Source organism: Chiloscyllium plagiosum, unplaced genomic scaffold, assembly GCF_037043375.1.
Source record: "Chiloscyllium plagiosum isolate Xiang-an unplaced genomic scaffold, Cpla_swu_hap1 HiC_scaffold_39, whole genome shotgun sequence".
Lineage (NCBI taxonomy): Eukaryota > Metazoa > Chordata > Chondrichthyes > Orectolobiformes > Hemiscylliidae > Chiloscyllium > Chiloscyllium plagiosum.
In genome coordinates this window covers 12,561,491-12,582,143 of record NW_028270177.1, presented here as the reverse complement: position 1 = coordinate 12,582,143, position 20,653 = coordinate 12,561,491, and the positions used below count along the sequence as shown (strand labels likewise).

General features: G+C 39.6%; 1 protein-coding gene across 3 annotated transcripts in view; it reads right to left on the bottom strand.

Annotated features, from left to right (window-relative positions):
* Positions 1 to 16,437, bottom strand: part of acana (aggrecan a) — a 107,888-nt gene extending 91,451 nt beyond the window's left edge. For all 3 annotated transcript variants that reach the window (XM_043677240.2, XM_043677241.2, XM_043677242.2), the window contains exon 1: positions 16,169 to 16,437. The gene's annotated coding sequence lies outside the window, so the exon portion shown is untranslated. The remainder of the gene's footprint in view (positions 1 to 16,168) is intronic.
* Positions 16,438 to 20,653: the final 4,216 nt, after the last annotated feature.

The window sequence follows — 20,653 nt, the reverse complement described above, 5'->3', positions numbered from 1 at the left end:
AATTATCTTCTATTACAGCAGAAAATACAATAGAAATTCTGCACAGCAGTATTTTCCAAACAGGAATGACTGAAAGGTTCTTCAGTTTTTTTTGTTGAGGTAAAAATGTCGACTAGCCAACACCTTCTTTAGTCCAACCTTGGGGGGAATGTGACTACAGATTTTAATGGTTGTTGGTCTCTGACCGGTGCCTGATTAGTCACCTTTGTAATCATTTCTACGTATTTTATCGATTGCAAAGCTGGTCGAACCTCCCCCCGGTTCCCCCTGGAAACGACCTGTAAGAGGAAGCTCCAAACAGAGGAGTGGTTTTAACTTATCTAGAGGTTATATTAGCATGGTTTTATCACTGGTTTTGTCACTGATTTTATCTTTGGTTTTACCTTTGGATTTAACCTATGCTGTATGCCACTGTCAGTTCTTACCATTTCCTTCTGTTGTAAGAGCATTACTCGGATCAGGTCGGCTAATACGACCAGAGAAAAGATACGAGACGGCTGGTGACCATTCGGTCAACGATAGAAACCTAGTTTTGGCAGTGGCGATTATGTCTAACTCCAAAATTTCCGGTTGGGTGGGAGACCGGGAAAATAACTGCCCCGCACGGTTGTTATTGGCGGCACCATGTGCTAAGTGTGTTAGCCAAACATGGACGAGACAATCCGTTTCAACACAAACGGAAGAGACCCTAAGAGTTACTCCAGCATGGCTGCCCTCTGGCAGGCACGAGGAAGCCAATAAGAAAGTCCAGAGTAATCAGGACCAAATTCGAATGGAAGGACTCTTAAAGAAGGCCCCTCTAGAGTCTGGTTTGTTTAATAGGTGGACAATTTTTAATTCGAGTTTTAAAGGGCCATTTGATTTTAGTCAAAGTGGAGAACCAGAGAGCAACAAGGAAAGGAGAGAGAGTAGGATTGTTCATCCGGTTATTAATGAGGAAGAAAAATTAGAGATAATAATAGAATACACGTTAGACAATTTTATGTGTAAATTTTGTAACAAGATTTATAATACTATGGGATTGTTTAGGAAACATCTAAAATTATGTAAAGGGATTAAAGCAGTAAGAATTAAATGTAGCAAGTGTGGCTGGGAAGGTAACTATCACGCAGTCGCATGTCACTATTCCAAGTGCAATATTAAAGAGAGGGAAGACGAAAAATCATACCAATGTGAAATGTGCCCATTGAAATTTACAACAGCTAGAGGATTGGGACAACACGAGAGGCACGTGCATCCCAATCTGAGAAACGATAAGAGGAAAAAAGAGAATAAAGAGAATAAAGATAACTTGGAAAAAGGAGAGAAAGGTAAAAGAGGTATATGGTCTAATTCTGAAATTAAAATATTACAACAATTAGAATTAGAATTTAGAGGTTGTAAAAATATCAATAAACTTATTGCGGAAAAATTGGAAACTAAAACAGCAAAACAGATTTCCGATAAAAGGAGATTGTTAAAAAAACATAGTAAAAGTCACGATAAAGTTGCGGGCATAAGTCAGGAAGTGGTCCTTTGTAATAATAATAAAAGTGAAAGTGAGAGTAGTGACCTGGATATAGATACTGTAATAGAGGAGATAGGAGCTGGTGAGCATAGTCATCAAGGTAATAATAATATTAATGGGAGTGTAGGATATAAAGATAGGTCACTTACATAATTAGTAGAGATAATTGAGGAGAAAATAAGTAAGAGTAAAGGTATACTGAAGGACTACGATAGTATTATGGATATGATAGTCGGTAAATTAGGGAATAATAATGAAAATCATAAGTCAGAGAAATTGAAATATGAAAATCAAGTAGGTACTAAGCAGAAGGATAGTAGACAAGAGGGTAATAAGAAGGTAAAAAACGCTAAGAGAAGATACAGTAAAAAAAGGAAAGTTCAGAGAAGTACAGGTTTTATATAAAACTAAAAGGCAATATTTAGCTAGAACCCTGATGGGGGCTCTGGCTAAGTGTGAATGTCCGCTTAGCAAAGAGGAATTAGAGGAATATTTTAAAGAGAGACTATCTAATTCCAATGATAAAAGTAATCTAAGAGGTTTTGCTAAATACAAAGGTCAGATTGAGGGATCAATATGCGACATACTGACTGGTCCTATAACGGTAGAAGACGTAAATCAGGACGTGAAGGCGATGGACGTTAAAACCGCGGCGGGACCAGATTGGATGACGCTGAAAGAAATAATTAGTATATTTAATAAAGATAATATGATAATTCCTAGAATATATACCATTTGGGTAAAACCAGGTAAAATCCCGGATAAAGTTAAAATAAGTAGAACAGTGCTGATTCCCAAAGTAAGTGATGAGGACGGATTAAACGATATTAATAACTGGACCAATCATGATAGGTCCAATTATGCTTAGGCTGTTTACAAAAATTATAACCAATTGATTAAGTTGCGTTATAAACTTAAATAAGAGGCTAAAACGTTTTATGGCAGGTGTGGCAGGGTGTGAAGAAAATATTAAAATCCTGGAGAATATCATAAATGGAGCTAAGAAGAATAAAATTGATTTAGCAGTGGTATTCGTAAACCTGGAGAAAGCCTTTGATACCGTAGGACATAAATTAATAATAAGTGCCCTTAAAAGATTTCAGCTCCCCCCAACATTTATTAAATTAATTACAAATTTGTATGAAAATAATTTTACTCAGATTGAAGATTTTAATTGTAAAACTGATAAGATTAAAATTTTAAGAGGGGTCAAACAGGGTGATGCGTTATCACCAATTCTTTTTAATATAGTTATTGACCCCCTTATAAGCACTATCGAAGAAAGAAAAAGAGGATTATTTTTAGGTCAAGATAAAAAGAGCTATCATTGTACAACTCTAGCATTTGTTGATGATATAGCTTTAATTAGCCAATCCTATGATGGAATGGCATACAATTTAAAACTGGTTGAGAAATTTTGTAATAATACAGGGATGGAGGTCAATATAAGTAAAACAAAAGGATTTTACTTTACTTATAAAAACAAAACATTTATATATAATGATAAGGCAAATTGGAAGTTTAACGAGGGTAATATACAATTCATAGATCCAGGAAGTACTGATAAATATTTAGGAGCAAAGATAGACCCATGGATTGGTGTAAGCCAATCGGATTGGGAAAACCAACTAGGTATATGGATTGAAAATCTTAAAAGATCCCTTTTAAAACCAGTTCAGAAATTGGAACTTTTAAAAATTTATTTTATCCCTAGATTATATTATTATCTAATTTTATCAGAGGTATCATTAAACTATCTTAATAAACTGGATAACATAATTAAAAATGCAATCAAAGAAATATTACATCTCCCACAATCCATCCCGGATGGGCTATTATATACAAAGTCCCGGGATGGCAGCCTTGCGGTGAATAGATTGTCAATATTTATTCCAATTGCGATTTTGAGGAAATACGAGATGCTATACAAATCTGAGGATGAAATCCTACATGCCCCTCGTTTTCATTCGTGGGTGGTAGTACAGCCACGAAAATGCACAAGCTCAGCAAATTGAAAATATTAGAAAATATCTGGAATCCAAATATAAATCGACAACTGGAAGAATCTGATATTATCGAGGAAGAGAGTGATGGAATAGAAGAATTTAGCAATAAGAACTATGCTAACTGGAGATCTATGGAACTTCAGAGATGGATGGCCTTGCCCTGTCAAGGGGCTGGTACCCACTATTTTAAGAATGATAATATCTCTAATAACTGGTTGACAAAAATACAACACACAAAGACGTCCAAAGTAATAAATTCGATCTTATTACGAACGAACCTATATCCAACACGGGCGTCGCTAGCATATGGAAGGCCGTTTAATATCAAGAGTTGTCGGAGATGTGATGATAATTCTGAAACAATTGCGCACATCTCAGGATGGTGTCCCTATATTAAAAATATGAGGATAAAAAGACACAATAGGGTAATGGAAGAACTAACAAAGTTTATAAAGAAAAAAGGATGGATAATATACGTGGAACCACGTATTAAAGATAATACCGAGAAATTATGGATACCGGACTTAAGTTTTAAAAAGGAAAATCAGATTAGATTACTTACAGTGTGGAAACAGGCAATTTAGCATGGCCAATTCACCAGACCTGCACATCTTTGGACTGTGGGAGGAAACCGGAGCACCCAGGGAGAAGGTGCAAACTCCACACAGTCAGTCGCCTGAGGCGGGAATCGAACCCGGGGTCTCTGGCGCTGTGAGGCAACAGTGCTAACCACTGTGCCAACCTGCCGCCCATATTATTGTGGTCGATGTAACAATTAGAACAGACCTACAAATTAACTCACTCGAACAGGCCTGGGAAGAAAAGAAAACCAAGTATAAACATCTGGAAAAGGAAATATTGGACCTTACAAAAGGAACAAAAATATCCTTTTATGGTTTTGTGATGGGATCCTGAGGAAAATGGTTCGAAAAGAGCAAATAACTAATGAAAGACCTCGGGATCAAGAAATTTAAATCTTTTGCTCAGAACATCGCAAACCTTGTTTTATCTTTGACTCTCGAGCTTTTAAGAATTTTTATGGACCCTTAGGATTCTCCAGTTGAGAAAATTTAATAACTTTTTAATTTTGATTGTTTTTAAGCAAGGTTTTAGGTTAATTTTAAATAGTATTGATTTTAACTAGTATTTTTAAAATTTTAACATTTCATTAATAAAAATTAGAGTATTTTAAGTCACATAGTAATTGGTGGTGGGTAATCATGGTGTTAAGAATTAAAGTGCATGCGACACACGACAGATGATGAGTGGTAACATAATCAAATGGTTGAAAAATCCAGCTCATCCCTCTGGTCCACATTATTTTAACTCGTTCCCTTAAGATCATCTGGCTGTGGTTAGCTAGATAGGGGTATCCATGCGTCGATGAGTGACGGTAAAACTCGAAAAGGAAACGATCCATTTGTATGGTGAGTGCATGAAAATATAGCCGGGGCATCTTAACGTGAGCTGGATGCACCGAAAGTAAGAAGATAGGTCCTGCAATTAGTTTCTCTTTCATGGTCACTACAGCACTCCTGTGGTACAGCAATGAAATATCAGTCTACAGGCTTATTCAAAGTCAAATGTGTTATCACTTGGACTCTAGGCATTGCTCAAGCTATCTCCTCAAAGGATGACACCTTTCTGAAAACTCTGTTTGGGAAAGCAATCACATGTCACTTTCGCCTTGATAGTTATACTTTTCCACAAATTGCATTCAAACAAAAATGTTTCATGTAAAAATCTTCAAAGGTGATGGACCTCAAAAGCCATTTAGAACCATGTTATAATCTTTAAGAAATCACCATTTTAAATTTCTTTTCAGTTTTAAATTTAACAGATCATGCATAGGATCTAGTCAGTGTGCATTTTTACCTGTGAGGCACATCATATAACCAAAATTGAACCTGTTGTCCTCTGTTGTCCTCATGTTGCTCACTTTCCTGCAGATCACACAGATTCGAAACAGAATCCTAGTAACTGATCATTCCACTCTCTATCCTTGATTTGATTAGGTCTATTCTGCTGTCCTTGACGCTGCCCCATTTAAGATCAATCAACTCAGCATTGATAAAGGATTGAATTGGCGCTCTGTAGATCAAATAGCTCAGTTCCCCATAAGGCAGGACATTTTATTAGTGCTGTGGAGTGTCTATCCATCTGTGCCATAATATTTAATTAATCTTGATACATCTGCAGTTCAAATTAGTCCTGCAATCATTGGAACCAACCATCCATGATCTGTACTGTAATCCTACTGTTAACAAGAAAAATAGGATTGGGAATCATTATATTATGTATAAACATTTTTTAACAATACAGAACAATCTCACACATATTCCAGTGAAACACGGCTGGGTTTGATGTTTGCTCTTGGGGATTATGACATCATATCAAACTTTGACAGGGAACGATTTCGCTAAACTAACTGAATGGAGGTTATCCCATCCTGATTTATAATATTATTAAATGCATTGACAAAAAGAAATTTTACCCTTCCCAGGTAATATTCTCTATTCATCAATATCGCTACTAGCTTATATCCCATGACAGTAATTACTTATTACATAGTGTTGAGAATATATTTGTGACGATTAACTATTAAAAAGGATGGGTACCTGATCCACTTCTTCCCTTTAAAGCTACCATTCCAGCAGAGTGAGGAAGGGATTAGGTTTAGGTGACTGGTCATATTTGGCTCCCAGCTAGCCCAACAGTACTCATTCATTAACTGGCTTCCCCTATTTAAAGTTGGTTTGAATTGGTCCAAGTTATCATGTTTGAAATCTGAAATGTGGTATCCACAAGGTGGATGAAAGATGTATGTGCACGTTAAGTGGCTTTCTGGGACATTGCTCCTTAAGCTGGTAATCTGCTGTTTTATATTGGGCAACGCATTATCTGGATGCAAAAATGAAGCAGCATTTAAATTATCCATTGCTTTAATATATCATCTGTAATTCAGTGGTACAATTCCTGCTTGATCAAGAAACTTTGCAGATTGGATGTTAAGTACTAAACTACAGCTCAGGAGCCTTGGCATTGCAGGACAATAGGGCAAATGTGGTCTATGCCACCACCATGCAAGGATAAACTAATCTTTTGTACACACAGGGCGCTGTCCCACTATATTCTGCAAAAATTTTGTCTGTCTGGTTTTATATCAGAATATGTTGAATATTCTCTCGCCTGGAGTCGTAGATTAGCAATGACATTACCTGTCATATTAGGAGAACGTGAGGACTGCAAACGTGAGGATCGGTCTCAAAACGTGTGGCGCTGGAAAAGCACAGCAGGTCAGGCAGCATCTGAGGAACAGGAGAGTTGACGTTTCGAGCATAAGCTCTTCATCAGGAATGATGAAGAGTTTATGCCTGAAAGGTGGACTCTCCTGCTTCTTGGATGCTGCCTGACCTGCTGTGCTTTTCCAGCACCACACGTTTTGGCTACCTGTCATGTTGTGTTATTCGTAAGGAAGTTGGAACTGGTTATTGTGAGAATGTCCATCCATGGTGATGTCCCATTGCAGAGGGGTGCCATGCAACAATGCATCAATCCATCAGTCACATGAAAAGCTGAATGGAATACACTTGAAACTCCATATTGAGTTTAAAAATGTTATTATTTTGAACTTCTGAGATCTAGTGGTGGCAGCAGGTATCAATATTATAAATAGATTTCAAGCTGAACTAGATTGAAAGGAAACAAAAATTAATAAATCACGGAGGAAGAACAAGTAGTAAACTGCACATAAACAAAATGGTGCTTGCAACGAGGGAAAGGTCAGTTGCATTCTTTTGTGGCCAGAAGGAAAAGATTTATAATTCCTCTTGGAAGAGGAATGAGTAAAAACCGAGATAAAATAACTTGAAAAATTCAGCACACGTTTCTCGCCATTGTCAAATCATTGGATCCACTGGTGAATTTCAAAGCTTGAAGCCGGAACTAGATGAGCCTATTGATAACTTCTTAACATGATTGATGACCGCAAGCAGAAAAGATAAAATCAAAGATATAGATGAAGGACTGATAGATCAGATCATTTGGGGTTCTGCACACAATGGAATGCAAAGATTAAATTGCAAAGTACAGGCCCACAACATGGCAACCTTTAGATATTGTCAGAGCACGTGAGCCCAAATGCAGACTAATGAAGATCATGGCTACCCAAATGATTAACCTTCAATTAAGGTCAAGGGAAAGGCAACAGAGTTGATAGATTTACAAGGATGTTGCTAGGGTAGGACGATTTGAACTATACGGAGATGCTCAATAAGCTGGGGTTATTTTCCCAGGAGCATTGAAGTTGGAGGGGTGACCTTATAGAAGTTCATAAAATCATGAGGGGCATGGGTAGGGTGAATAGACAAGGTCTTTTCCCCAGGTAAGGGACTCTAAAACTAGAGGCATAGGTTTGAAGTGAGGAGAGAAAGATTTAAAAGGGACCTAAAGGATAACTTTTTCACGCAGAGGGTGGTGTGTGGATGGAATGAGCTGCGAGAGGAAGTGGTGAAGGCTGGTACGATTCCAACCTTTAAAAGCATCTGGATGGGTATATGAATAGGAAGAGTTAGAAGGATATGCCAAATGCTGAAGAATGTGACTAGATTAATTTAGGAATTCGGTTGGCATGGATGAGTTGGACTGAAGTGTCTGTTTCTATGCTGTAAATCACAATGACTCTATGACATTGTTTAAGCAACACAAAGCATACGCACCAGATAGTGAGAAAGATGTGCTGGTAGTGCAGATGACTGTGAGTTCACAGCTAGAAGGAAATGCTGTACACATTCATTAAATCACAGAGTTTATTGAAAAAGTTGTGCAAAACAAAGAAAGAAGATGGTAAAGGAGTTATCAGAGGTCAATCAACAGAGCAAATGAGGAGGAAAAGAAACCAAAACACATACACTTTGGAAGATCATGACACATTTGAGAACATAATAGACATAGGAACCATACACTTATATCAAATGGTTGGATATGACAATTTCCAAAGAAAATAAATAAATAACCATTCAGATCAGCAAGTGGATAAGAAATGAGCACATAACCCTAAATCTGAAGCTGAAAGTCAATACTGGAGCACAGATTAACAACATTCTCCTCAGACTCTTTCAGATGATCTTTCTGGAAAATTTGAAAGAAAATGCTTGGCCCATTCCCCGAACCTGTAATGTTGCAGTCACCTGAGCCATCTTCCACTTCATCTGGAAGTCTAAGATGGATCGTGTCTGCGGGGGCACCATGTACAAATCTCTGGATAAAGGGGGAAGAATGTATCCAACACCGTACTCATCCTGATGGCCACCTTGGTGTGTGGCTGCATCAAGCTGTACGCAGACTCATGGTTCGCAAACACCAAGTGTCACTATGCACTGAGGTTCCACCTGTCCCTGGTGTTGAGAAGGATGGGCCTGGCCTCGCTGCCGTGGAATGTCCCAAATAGTCAGACTGTTCTGTATCACCTGTCCTTCATGGAGAAACTTACAAAGAAAAACACCTTTCAGTGCAGGTCCATCAGGAAGTGGTCAGCACATAGCATCCTCGAAACCCTGTGGAGAGGATGGATCCTATCGGGTTGTCAAAGTCATTTAGCAGAATGCCTCATCACCAGAACTCTTCAACAAGCACCAAGGCATTACTTGGCTGGTAGTGAGAGGGGCACTACCTGTGAGATCCTTCATGTACATTCAGTCAGTCTGCACCACCGCACGCTGCCCTCGAAGTGGCAGCCAGTGTGTAGAGACTGTCACACATCTCCTGCTGGAATGTGCCTTTGCAAAGGAATTCTGGAGAGAGATGCAATGGTTTTTGTTGAGGTTCATCCTGAGCAGCTCCGTGACGTGGGACTCTGTGCTCTACCGTCTGTTCACCGGGTCGCACAACAAGACAACATCGACTCCACCTGGAGGAACCCTTTGGTCTCATCAACTCTTTGATCTCCCTGACACTTGTTTGTCTTCCAGAGCAAGCAGTTGATCCTGACTGAGTGTTGCGGACTGGCCCATTCCAAGGTCCAGGACTATGTGCTGAGGGACGCACGAAAGCTTAGACCCAGCTGCCGCCAAGGCACAGTGGGGAAAGACCACCATCTAACGTCTTCCTACCATAGTTAAATGGGGGTCTGTTCAGTTATTGGATCCTCAAATATATGTAAATATAGTCTTGAACAAGTAAGAAATGCCTTTGGTTTGTTTGCTGGATGGAGTCAAGCTCGTGCGGCATGGTGGCTCAGTGTTAGCACTACTGCCTCACAGCGCCAGGGACCTGTGTTCATTTCCCGCCTCAGACAACTGTCTGTGTGGAGTTTGTACATTCTCCCTGTTTCTGCGTGGGTTTCCTCTGGGTGCTCAGTTTTCCTCCCACAATCCAAAGATATGAATTGGCCGTGCTAAATTGCCCATAGTGTTAGGCGCATTAGTCAGCAGTAAATATAGGGTAGGGGAATGGGTCTGGGTGAGTTATTCTTTGGAGGGTCGGTGTGGACTTGTTAGGCTGAAGGGCCTGTTTCCACACTGTAGGGAATGGAATCTAATCTAATCTATCTATTGGGTTTGTTTTTTAATATGTTCTTGCACAGAACCGAACTGCTTTAGGGACTTTGTATGTATATAAAGATATTTTTATGAATAAAGCATGGTTTTAAAATAAATAAAGGTTGCCAAAGGGATCAACCAACATTACAATAATGCCTACAACACCAATGACAACATACACAACATCATTTGTGCAGTGGGCTAACTCACAACTGAGTGATAAATGCCTCCATCCGTAGCATTAACACCACACACAAATACTGATGTGGAAGGACAATGCATATCTCTTGGCATGCTGGCGACATTTATTGTATTAAATTAATTTCATAATCAATCTTACACAACATTGATAAGTCCAGAGATTCTTTTTTTAACCAAGTTGGACTGGGTGAATGGCCAACTGCCATAGAGTAAACATCGACAGAGATTCAAAAGGACAGAAGAATAGACAAGCTTAATCAAAAGAGTATTGATTATTGAACCCCATGCCTGATTTTTAACTTTTATAGCTAGAAGACAAGACTGAGGAGGTAAGGTATTACACAATTTTGAAACATTGCTAAGGAATGAGTTAAAAGAAGGTAGATAGATGGCTTGAGAGCACTTTCAACAAAGATAGAAGATTACAATAATTATGGTCTTTGTTTTCAATTTTAGAAAAATAAAAGAAAATAGAAACCTTTGAGAAAAAACCGACAAGCAAAATCTGTGACCAAGTGTCATTGACCAGCCAAAGTTAGGGCAATCCATTATGCTCACAATGGGGTAATGAGGTTTGCTTCTTGCCTCATTCGATGTATTCTAGGTCAGATGACATTCCTGCCATCACTTTATTCTGTAATTCTATTGTAAGATGCAAAAGGGGTAAAATGTAACTTGGGAGGGAATGAAAAATCAAGAGAATGACATCTGCTGCTGGCTCATCTGTGTTAACCATTCTGAATATCAAGTGGGAGGTTGGGTTAAAATTGACAGCAGATATAATATCAATGATTTTTTTGCATTCCTACCCATTTTCTCTCTTTGATTTCAACATTCATTGGACATTCTAAGTTCTTAGATTACAATATCAAAATAAATCATTCTATTTGAGTCCTATGTAATTCCAGAAAATGACTCCTAGAATTGTTTGGTTATGCATCAAGTCACAAGATCCAATGAGAGAAAGGTCCCTGATGATCAACCCACATAATTATTGCATTGAATAGTGTAGGACTGAACAGGACACGACTGGCCCAGGCTTGACTCACGTTTTGTGTAGAATGAATTGAAACTACCTGGAATGAAAGGAGGGTGACTTTGGATGTTTAACATGTTCAAGGCTTTATATAAATGTGAGTGGTTGTATACTTTGGGTATTATGCTGTGAAAGGAAATAAGAGGGTGGGAGAGGGGTTTAGAAAAATCCTGCAAGGCTTTCCAACGTGACCACGATCAAAGGAGCTACTTCTGGATGTGTAGTTGTTTTGATTAACCTGTTCAGACAGAATGATACGCATCCAAGGAAGGTGGTACGTAATCCTGGATTTCCTGGCGCAGAGTTTGGGATATCACCACAAGACCCTTCCTGCTGTGTGTATAGCACACCTATGATGCCTTCCCCAGTTTACTTCCCCATCACCTCTCTCAGTTGCAGCTCTCATGTTAGGAGTCCTCGGAGAGTGTGATCCACATGGGATAGTTGCCCAGCAAAAGTCAGGAAAGGAGAGAGGAAAGAATAATAAATTATGCCACCATTGAAGAAGTGATGGGCTAACAGCTTGGAAAGGACAATAATAGGAATTTCCACAAACTAGTGATCCAGAATGCAACACATTCTGATTGGCAGCCACACTTCCAGCTGACTAGGGTCTGACTCTGGCATTTCCTTCCTACTTCAAGTCATTGTTCTTTCCTGCTTTAAGACACATTAGAAAATCTAAGCAAAGACAGAGATGTGAAGTCAGAACGTGGAGAAACACTGCAGGCCTCAGCAAGAGAGGAAAATAAAAGTAATGCTTTGAGTCAAGTATGTCTCTTCTTTTTCAACTATGAAGCAGAGTCATATTCAACTTGTTAACTTTGTTTCTTTCTGCACAGCTACTGTCAGACTTGCTGAGTTTGACCACCACTATCTTCCATAATATACTTTGTAAAACCTAGTTCTTTGACCAAACTTCTGATCATCTGTCCTAATATCTACTACGTGTGTCTTGGCATCGCTGTTTAATTGATCATGGTTCTAATAACAGCCTTAGGACTTCTAACAATGCTCAAAGTACGATAAAAATGTAAGTTCTTGGTACTGTCTGGCATCACTAAACAATCTAATGCTCTTTTTTCATAATGTGTCTGCTCTGTATGAAAGTTTTGCAAAGATATTCAAAAGTGTAAGGTCAGTGCCCAGCAGAGTCCAACTTAACATATCCCTGAAAATCTCTGGATCTTCAATCACTTAGTTTCCTGCTTACCACCACCCCAGCCAAGTTGCATAGCCATTTTACCCCACTTCTAAAGATTATGTATCTAATTTTTAAAAAGGTTAAAGAATCCACAAATTTTTGCAAAGTTTTTGGGTTGTTCAAAGCAGTGTCCAACAGTTATCAGTCTTTAGATCTCTGAGGAACAATCTGGGATGGTTGTCAATCCTACACAATGTTGCACAGTCTTATAGATGTGTGATCCAATTCCCATTTTTCACAACAAGATCACCAGCTGCAGTGGACTGTGATCTGAAGAACAGAATTGAGCATCGGTATTGGTTTGGTTATTAATGTAATTACAACTAATTACAGCAGCTATTTGTGAGGGTAAATCTAAACTTGACAACCAGTTAGGAGTCATTGCTAGAGCAACTAGTTTAGTCACAAGGTGATTACATAAATTCTCATTAATTATAATTTTAAAATAATCAAACTAAATCTCATCTACTGATGAGAATTGGCTCTACACTGTTAACTTAGATAGAGTACCTATACATTACTTCCATAATGTAACATGATTTTCAAGCACTTTAATTTTTTTTTTATTGGCCAATGTTGACATTCTTTCCTTATGTTGTTGTGGCTTGTAGTGTTGTGGCACTCCAACACAATGATGACACATTGTGGAGTGATTTGTTTTGTGGTATATTATATTTCCACAAAATTTTCAGGAAATGGGAGGGAGCTGATGGAGAATACTCATCCTTTCAATTGCAAAAACCATTAAACAAATCCTTGTGAAAAATTTAACCAATGCTATGCCAAGAATATATTGAAACAAATAGTAATGACATTTGAAGCAACTAAAACTCAAATATCCTTTGGTAACACATTGATTAAAATATTTAAATGGAATTTTTGTGGCTTGTTTTACTGGAGCTTTAATCATTGTTAAGTAAATATACAGTACAAACTAAAGTGCCAGGGGGAGTTGAACCCTGGCAATGTATCACTGCTGTTAGAATATATTCACAAATAATTTACTCAGATCCACAATGGAAGATTTTTTTGTGGATTGAAACCAATTAATTAGAAACAGAGATATCTTCAACACCTATCTATCTATTGAAACAATAATTTTATGCCTAAGGCTATGATGGTTGAAAGCGCAATTTACCACTTGTCCAGTGATTCATCTGCAATCTTGTGAAGAATTCAGCCCCAGCTTCTTATTGACCTCAGTTTTACTGAGATTCCTCAATGCCATGCTTGGACAAAGGCTTACCTTTATGTTCAGGTCAGTCAATCTCACCCTGCCTCTCGACAATTTATCAGTTGGACTAAAATGGTAATGCTTTAGGGAGTGCCTTGCAGTGTGTAATAACAGTGTCCCTACTTCCAGGGCAGAAGGTCTGGGTTCAAATCTCAAATTAGCCCCAGATGTTGGTCATAACAACACTCAACAGGTTGAATAAAAACATCCATAAAGAGGTCAGGAGGGCCTCTGGTGCAGTACTGGTGAACCTACCTCAGGGCCAGGCACCTCGAGTCCTACCTGCCTCTGAAGTGGGCCATAACATGTCCAAGCAGACTGATTAAAGTAATTATAATGAAGCTAGGAATGGCAGCAAAACAAAACCTGGACAATTGTAGATGCTGTAGTTGCGCAGTGTGGTGCTCTTGGCTGGGAGTTGGAAGATTGTAGTTTGGAGATATATTCCATAATATACCGCTTGAGAAAGTAAGCCCAAGACTGACACTTCAATGCAGTACTGTATTGAGTATCAGATGCTATATTTTCTGTGGGGTTGAGTCAGACAGATAGGAGATCACAGGTACCTTTATTGGTGTATATAGTATTGAGTTCACTGGTCTCCGGCAAGGTACCAATCTCCTCAAAGAAGTTATTCAGTGTTCATAAAGAAAGAGTGGCCCGTGGTTGGGCGTGTTCCTGATCGCTGTCCAAGTGACAGGAACACGGTCAGACTCGGCTGTAATAAAGTATTTGAAAAACCGAACCGACACCTTATTTGGACGTAGAGTCACAGCAGACTCAAAACGGCAACTCTGCTATCTGTAGATGCTGCCAGGCTAGCTGAACTGGAGCATTCCCTTGTGCTTATTCTAGCCGACACACTGTGCTGACTAACCACTGGCTACAGGAGGAGAAATGATACCCTCTGAGCTCTGAGCCAGTGTGGGACATCCTAACTTCAAAAGGGGTAAAACATGGTTGAAATCCAGAGGGACAAAAACAAAGTGCTGAGGTGGGACAAAAAAAGATTTTACTTGCTTGTCAGGTTAAAGTGTGAGCACATTTTTAATATATGCATCATCCAATTCCACAAGAGCACATCTATTTTTGACGGTTATGAAATGCTGTGAATTTCACATGGTTAATTTCATTTGCATTACTGTGACCTGGAAATGCTCAGTGCTCCACCGTTGGAAATTCATGACTGACATCTTTCTATATGGCCAGTTATTCAACCAACAAAAAGTTCCTTTAGGTGCGTCAATGTTAGTTTGCAAAGAGACACAGACTATGTAGCAAGGGGTGCGTTTTAAAAAAAAATGGAATGACTATATTTTGCAAAAAAGAAAGTAAACTTTAGGTTTCCGTTTCTGCATTGGAGGCAGCGTTGGGTTTTTTTTTAAACATACAGTCGTCTTTTTCTTGACGTTCGCCTTCCTGGCTTCATGAAAACTGCTTTTGTTGCTTGCTCCGAGACTTGTTGCAACTACATATAGAAGCCAGTGTTTATAGAGGGAAAGCTGGCGTCATCTGGCGGCTGTGTCGTTCACACTAACTGCTGTGTAGTTGAGGGACAAACGGGTAATATCCTCAGGAGCAGCCAAGAGATTATCATTCAGCTGGAGAACTGAACAAGTCACACTTTCCCCTCTCATTTTAAAATCAGAGAATAATCGTTAAGGAAATAGTGAAATCCTTCAGCTTTAAGAAATAGTTAAGACGTTAGCAATGATTAGACGCCAGAGGTAAGTGCATGTGTTGTACATTTATCTATCGGTTCAACTTTAAATAAGATCACTCCTCTTTTTATCTGTTTCATGTTAATTCGGAAAGATTCAAGCTAAAATTATAACATTGGCATATCAAACAGCTACACACTGTACTGGGTTCATCTCCAATATTTGAACATCTGTCTAAGTGCGGACTTTCAAGTGTCTTCCTACAGTACAGCAAACATCATCGTTTACTTTAGAAAGTTAGATTCCACTCACCAGCCAACATTATCAAATAAACATAATCAAACCAGTCAAGTGATGTCCCATTATCTCTACCGCATTACAAACGTTAAAATGTGCATCTTAAAAAGAAATAAACCGCCCTGAGCTATCTAATTTAGCAACTGCCCCACTGTAGCCCTGAAACATTCTGAAGTTAGTCACCCACTGGGAGTTCAGGTTTTCCACAGCCAAAGAAGAACAGTAAAATCTAACTTTCTTTACAAGGTGCTGCACAATATTCAGCATCACTTAGAGCTGCTTTAATCTGCTTTTCTCAAGCACAAAAATCTTTACTGCCTTTTCTCCTCTTGATATTTGAATTGGAAACACATTCAATGTTCTCTGCAGCAGCCAACACATGAGCTAGCTGCTGCTTCACAAAATCTGTGCAGTTCCCCAGACACTGGGAAATGCCTTGTTCTTTTTAAAGAAAACCCTCTCTTTCTCTCACAAGCTAATTACCTTGTACAATTCAGTGCAATTGTTCGGAATGTGGAATGTACCATACACCTTGCAGGAAAACCTCGCTTCGTGTGAAATCTTCAATGCCGGTGTTTCTTTTCACGTTCCTTCTTCCTTTGTGTGTTTGTATGTTTTCTTTTGCTTGTCCTGTTGCTGTTGCCTTGGTCAATTATCCTTGCCCTGAGAGACAGGATCCTTGAGAGGAGCAGAGAGAGAGAGAGCTAGCGCAGACTTCTCCAAGCCAGGTCAATAGCCACAGAATGAGGAGAGCTCGAGAGTTGATGCACAGCTCCTCCTGCCAGCTTGTGGGTATCTCCCTAGTGCTGGGATACAACCAAATTTGTGGATCCGCCTCTGGAGGTCTCAGGCTGTGGTCCAGGGGTTGACAGCTGTCTCTAAGCTGGAGGTGGAGCAAACTGAACACAAGGTGGTGAGGGGGTGGAGTAGCTGGAGGCAGTTACCAGGACAGGGTGGACTTCTGAATGCAGGGAGGAGACTGTCCTAACGCCCACTATCATTCAATATTGAATCAAGCAGCCTAGGACCTTAACTACAATTGTATTTGAAATGATCTTCCTCTTTCTTCAACACCCCCACTCAACTGAAGGAACTAAACCACATTCATTGATGGTTTCACAACAGGATTCATTGTTTGGGAGCGGGCGAGGGGAAAGTGCAATAATTCATTATAATTACAGGCCAGGAAGAAATTCAGCAACTGATTCAGTGGTCATTAGAAAGCAATTACTTAGCATGTCAGCTGTTTAATCTTTGAAATAGAAAATTGGAACCACTGCAAATTATAGGAAGTGTCCGTAGTTCCTCAGAGCAAGTGGCAGCAAACATCCTGGGTCATTAGCTCTGACTAAGTAGGGTTGAAAGTGAGATGTTAAGACAACAAGGGTGGTAGAAAGTGAGCGAGGGAAAGGAAGTGAAAGAAGATAATGGCAGGAAGGAAAATAGGATCACTGGGGGGAGTGGGAGTGAGGAAGAACTTGCAAGGATGAGAAATATAACATTGCGAGGGTGAAGCCTGAAGGTGAATTTTTTTTTGCTTTTAAGCTGAAATTTCTTGCTTGAAGTCATCACTCATATTGACATGTAATGTTCTAAACCCATGAAGCATAGAGCTACAATTTATAAAAGCAGGGCTCCAGCTCCTAGTCAGTCTGTACCACTATTACTTTCATTAATACCAATGTGTTCAATTATATATTTAGCTCTGATGCATGACTTTTTCCAAACGTGCCACCTGAAATTCCTCTCCACCTTTGAAGGTGAAACAGCCCTGTCAGTTACATATTCCATTTGACTCATTAACTGTGGAATGTAATATGCCCACTGATTAGTCGAGAAGTGAAAAACATCCATAGAGTGACGTTAACCTATGTAACTAATGAATCTGATGACCTCATGAGTTATTCAGTTTGCCCATTGTGTTCAGGATTTATCAATAAACTCAATGGGTATTAATATTGATCTTTGCTGCTGTCGATAATTTCAAACCCCTCCTCAAATCTTGATCCTTCAAAATGCTGAAATCAAGTCTTCATGTTTTGGCTGCTTTTTAACTTTGAGGTTACCCAGTTGCCCCAACTCCATTCAGATGTTGAGCATTAGATGGTGCACCATTGCTTAGATAGACACTTCTAACGCTTCCAGAAGAATACCTACTGTTAAACTATGTGGGATCAGTTGTGTAATGGATGGCCCAATCCCAATTGTCCATTTTCTACCAATGCCCGAAACAAACTTGACTCCCCGTGTTCTAGGAAGAATGAACCCCACCTAATTCCCTAAAGCAAACTGTTCTCTTCATTTCTCCTTTACACTCCTGACAATGTTAATGCATACCCGAGTGCCATTCCTTTGGCCACTGCTAATTTCCCCCAGTGGCCATTCTTCATGCAACCTGAATATAGTAATGTTACAATCTTATTCAAGTGCAGGAGGCCATCGGAGAGGAAGTTAGTCACATCAACAAGGAAAGGTTTTAAGAGATCATCATTTTAAAAAATGTTAAAAACCTCAAAGATGAAGGTACGGTCTGCAATGAATAGAATATGACAAAATCGAAGGCTTGCTTCTTGGAAGCCAGGTAATGGTTTATGGACCTTTGAATGAAAGAAAAGCCAGTTAGAAAGTAGAGATAAATGAAGGTCAGCTCTGGGAGCTTGGATTATTGACATTGAGTGATCACAGGGTTGCAAGCTGGGGCAGGGTCTCCAAAACATTTTGATGAGAGATAAAATGCTTGCACTTAGATGGATAGAAGGAAGAAAGTTTTGTTGGAGAGTGCCCAAGAGCTATTAGTAGGAACCAATGGTGGAAATAGGTGACATATCAGAATGGCAAGGGACTAGTTCCAGAAACAGAAGGTGCAAGATAAAAGCTGGAAGAAGTAAGGAGCCTGGCTGTAGGAAACAGGTGTGAGATGAGATGAAAGGGGCTCACAAGTAACGCGGTTGAATTGGTTAGTTTTTATCGAAAGAGAGCTAAAAAGTAAAGGAAGTTAATTGTACATGTCAGGACTTACAGAATGGGTGTCAGGAGACTGAGTGAAGCAAAGGCCATTTCATGCGGATTGTGAAGGTGAGCTGAATTTTCGAGTTGGAGGATTCGGCTGACTGGAAGCTGACCACTGGTATAACAGACAACAGAGTGGAGGAACAATGACATATTACAGGCTAGTTAATGGCCATTATCTAGACAGTGAGAGGTGACAGACTATCTCATCATGAGAGCTGCACAGTTCGCTTCATTTTGCACTTGTGGAGCCAAATTATTTTGGGATCTCCTTCCACCTTGTGCATTTGAACTGACATCAGTTCCAACTCCAAATACTTCAGGGAGGGGCCAGCAGTGAGTCTGCAGAGTCGAGAATATGAGAACATTCAAACAGGAATACATTATTTCTTTCCTTGAGCTTGAGAATTCAAGTATAGGAGCAGGAACATCTTGCTGCAAGTATACAGGGCCTTGTTGAGACAACACCTGGAATATGGTCTGTGCAGTTTCGGTCTCCTTATCTGAGCAAGGATATTCTTGCTATAGATGGAATGCAGTGAAGGTTTACCAGACTGATTCTTGGATGATAGGGATGACTTGGGAGGAGAGGTGGAATTGGTTAGGATTATATTCACTGGATTTTGAAGGAATGATGAAGGATATCTTAGAAACCCACAAAATTCCAACAGGAATCCTTTATTGGTCAGAGTATTGAGTACAGGAGTTGGGAGGTCATGTTGTGGCTGTATAGGACATTTGGTTAGGCCACTGTTGGAATATTGTGTGCAATTCTGGTCTCCTTCCTATTGGAAAGATGTTGTAAAACTTGAAAGGGTTCAGAAAAGATAGACAAGGATGTTGCTAGGGTTGGAGGGTTTGAGCTATAGGGAGAGGCTGAACAGGCTGGGGCTGTTTTCCCTGGAACATCAGAGGCTGAGGAGTGACCTTATAGAGGTTTATAAAATCATGAGGGGCATGGATCGGGTAAATAGGCAAAGTCTTTTCCCTGTGGTTGGGGAGTCCAGAACTAGAGGGCATAGGTTTAAGGTGAGAGGGAAAAGATATAAAAGAGACCTACGGGGCAACTTTTTCACACAGAGGGTGGTACATGTAATGGAATGAGCTGCCAGGGGAAGTGGTGGAGGCTGGTTCAATTGCAACATTTAAGAGGCATTTGGATGGGTATAGGAATAGAAAGGATTTGGAGGGATTTGGGCCGGGTGCTGGCAGGTGGGACTAGATTGGTTTGGGATATCTGGTTGGCGTGGATAAGTTGGACCGAAGGGTCTGTTTCCATGCTGTACATCTCTATGTCTCTATGAGGAATAGACAGAGAGGATGTTCTTGATGGTGGGGAATCCAGAACCAGAGCTCATTGTTTAAGGATACGGGGTAATCCATTTAGTAATGAGATGAGGAGAAATTTCTTCACTCAGAGAATGGTGAGCTGGTAGAATTCAACTACCACAGAAAACAGTCAAGGTCAAAATATTACATCATTTAAAAGGCATCTGTACAGGTACATGAATAGGAAGGGTTTAGATGGATATGGGCCAAATGCTAGCAAATGGGCCTAGATTTATTTAGGATATCTGTTTGGACTGACAAGTTGGACTGAAGTTCTGTTTTCCATCCTGTACAGCGCTTTGACTCTATTGTATGATTTAAATTTGGAGTTGGATACAGCACTTGGGGATAAAGGAATCAAAGGATATGGGGGAATAGCAGGAACAGGCTTATTGAGCTTATATGATCAACCATGACCATAACAAATGGCAGATCTGGTTTGAAGGGCCAAATGGCCTCCTCCTGCTCCTATTTCCTTTATTTCTATGTTTCTGCCTGCCCTCAATCTATAGAGGATTGGAAAGAATTGATAACAATTTGGAGCCTGGTCACAGTATAAAAAACAGGTCATTGTATAGTCGGAGGTTAATTTGTTCTTTTTACAGTGCTTGCTTGTTTATATTTTAATTC